We start from the raw sequence: 3,466 nt of genomic DNA, 5'->3' as shown, positions 1-3,466 counted from the left end.
GTTTTTTTGCAGAATCGACACTCTTCTAACTTGTCATCTTCTTTCCAGTAGATCATGCAGTTGTCGATGCAAACATCAATCATCTCCGAAGGCAACCCAAGACTATAAACCAATTTTTGAATCTCATAATAAGATTCAGCAGACACGTTGTCTTCTGGCAAATACTCTTTAAACAACTCCGCCCATGCATCCATGCAATTCTCAGGTAAATTATGATCCGTTTTAATATTCATCATCCTAGCTGCTAGAGACAATTTAGAGAGACCTTCTCTACAACCAGTGTAGATTGGTTGATTTGCAGCATCTAGCATTTCATAAAATCTTTTTGCATCCAAATTAGGTTCTTCTACATTTCCAGTTCCATCAGCTATTGTTGTAGTTGTTTCTAAAAATGCATCACTAATCATATCTTGAACCCTATCATGATCTACCATCTGCTCATGATCTTGATGATAATTATATTCATTATGCAAATGATTCGGTTCTTCACTATGATGACCATCCTCAAAATTATTATTACTACTACTAGCTTCATTTCCCCCATAACCCTCTCCATGTTGATACCAAATGTAGTACTGTGGTGTAAATCCTCTGTTTACTAAATGCTTCCATACAGTTTCACTACGTGCAAATTTTGAATTCTTGCATTTCCGACAGGGGCAGAACATCTTACCGCTTTCCTGTGTGATCGGTGTACAGCCCGCCTGGTGCATGAATGTCTCTAGCCCGCTCAGAAATGCGTTTGTCACCCTCCCGTCGGAATCTTTGTGCAAATACATCCAACTCCGTAACTCGTAAATACTACCGCCACCGGCCATTTTTTCTTAGATTTTTTTTTCAAATCTTTTTTTTTTCTGATTTTTTTTCGGATTTTTTTTCTCCCGTTTGTGTGTTGTGAGGAAGAGAGTTGTGGGAAATGACATATATATATAGAGAAATATAACAATGATTTTACAAGAAAAGTTTTACATGGATTTTACATGGAACATTTACAACGACTTTACAACGAATTTAGGTAAGTTAAAGCACATTGAATACACGTTTTCACCTTTATATAACGGTAACATGATTCGTTGTAATGTCGATGTAAAGTTTACTTTTCGACGTACTTGCGTCGTAATATTACATGGCGTTTACGACGAAATTTGGTTTCGTTGGTTTCGTCGTAATTGCGTTGTTAAGCCACCAGTTACTATTTCTAAGACGACGATAAGGAACCTGTGTCGTTCGTCTGTCTGCCAATTCAGTGGAATGACAAGGAGAAAGTGGACGGAAGTGCAGCTGGTTTGTACTTGAGAGGAACCTTTGACGATGGTCGGAGGTTCCTTTCAAGTATAAACCAACTGCACTTCCGTCCACTTCTCCTTGTCGCTCCACTGAATTGGCAGACAGATGAATGACTCATGTTCCTTATCGTCATCTTCAAAATAGTAATTGGTGGCTGAATGAGGAACAAAGTCTAAACGCCATCAGGTTCGAGAGGAAGAGAGTTGTGTGTTGTGAAGAAGAGAGTTGTGGGAAATGACATATATATATAGAGAAATATAACAATGATTTTACAAGAAAAGTTTTACATGGATTTTACATGGAACATTTACAACGACTTTACAACGAATTTAGGTAAGTTAAAGCACATTGAATACACGTTTTCACCTTTATATAACGGTAACATGATTCGTTGTAATGTCGATGTAACGTTTACAACTATTTCGCATTCCACGTACTTTCGTCGTAAACTTACATTGACTTTACGACGAAATCCTTTCGTCGTAAATTACCATGGAGTTTACGACGAAATAATGTCTCGTCGTAATTGCGTTGTAAAGCCCATGTAAAGTTACGAGGAAATAATTTCGTCGTAAACCGCCGTTGTTACTGCTACGTTTTCTTGTAGTGCTTATATAATAATACTAAAAGGTAGGTTAGGGATAGTTTGTGTGTGTATGGACAGGAGTGATGAGGCCCGACAAATGCTTGATTTTGCCTTTTGCGCTCTCATCGCGCCCCTCTTCTTTTTATTATAAGTGCCCCACCCACGTTTCCTAACGATTCTCGACCCTCTAGCTCGCACTATGCTTTGTATTCAGATTTCAACATTTTAATATTAATTCGAACTTGCTCTTAAAGTCCTAATAAATTTTTGGTTGCTCAGTCAGTCAGTCAGTTGTTAGGTACTGACCGCCCAATTATTTGTAATTTGTGAAAGTTAAATCTACGTCAGACTTTTGCGCTAGATGTTTATGACTTCTTGACCTAGTTTGTTATGTAATTGCTAGTATACATGATATTTCAAGATCCAAGTTACAAGTTTAGAGTGTTTCACTAACTTCTACAATCTTGCATTGGTTTTCAAAGGTTTTGTAATCTTGAAGAAACTGTGAGAGAGACGCTAAGAAGTGAATATCAACCATAAAAGGTTTGTTGGATATAAGGAATTGTAATAATTTTCTTTACAAGTGAATTTTATCTTCTGCTACCCTTATATACCTGAGTCGTTTCCACATCCATTTACTGAAACAAACCTATGTTTTTAAAATTCTACATTACACTTTACCCTTTCTCTTCACAGATGGCTTAAACAAACCAATTAGGACTTAACAAAGTTTATTAGTGTTATCATATTATGTGATTAATAATAATTTATCTTGCATAATTTAGATCAGAAGTACATCCCTTTTGAAGTTAGAAATAATTGAATTGGCACGCAAATTTCTTGGCCTGATAAGACGCAATCAGTACTGGACGCAATTCTGAACTTCTGAAGCCGACTTTGGAAACCGCATTCATAGCTTACACATTTTTCATTTCTGCAATTCTAAAATACAACAAAAAGAAACTCTCGAAAACACGAATCAAAGAAGACAAAAGAGTTTAGAAAATGTTCAAAACAAAGAAAAATAAAACTCTTGTGAACTTTGTTTTTGGTGTAACACATGCCATGCCACGCCAAGCCACGATAAACGATTCTCCTACGTAGTATCTCCACCGACATTCTATCAAAACGACAAGAGTAGCCTTCTTTACAGTTATCATAATTAATCAGGTATGTCATGTAGATTCAGATGTAAAATTACTGAAAAAACATCTCAATAATTTTCACAATCTTAGACTTAGACTTGAGTGTTGTTTACATGTGTAAATGCATGTGGATAAGAAGAGATTATCGTTAAATAATTACATTTAGTGTTTTTTTCTTTGGTTGTCAGTCTTCAGTCTTTCCTAGTCACCGCCTCACCGAGATAGGAGTCATAGGAGACTATAAGATAAATATTAAGAATAAAAATATTAACCTAATTTGTTATTTTATTAGTTTTAGTTCTGGAAGTACCACAAATATGTCAATAAGATACCAAATCTCTGCAAAGGAGTGAGGTCACAACCCCACGTGGGACAGTGGCACACACTCGTGATATAGAGCAATCTCCGAGGGCACTTTGATAGCTCCAGCCCCTTATAAGCAACTGCC

Source organism: Brassica oleracea, chromosome C2 (assembly GCF_000695525.1).
Source record: "Brassica oleracea var. oleracea cultivar TO1000 chromosome C2, BOL, whole genome shotgun sequence".
NCBI lineage: Eukaryota > Viridiplantae > Streptophyta > Magnoliopsida > Brassicales > Brassicaceae > Brassica > Brassica oleracea.
The sequence above is the reverse complement of the archived record's forward strand: the minus strand, read 5'-3'. Positions refer to the sequence as shown.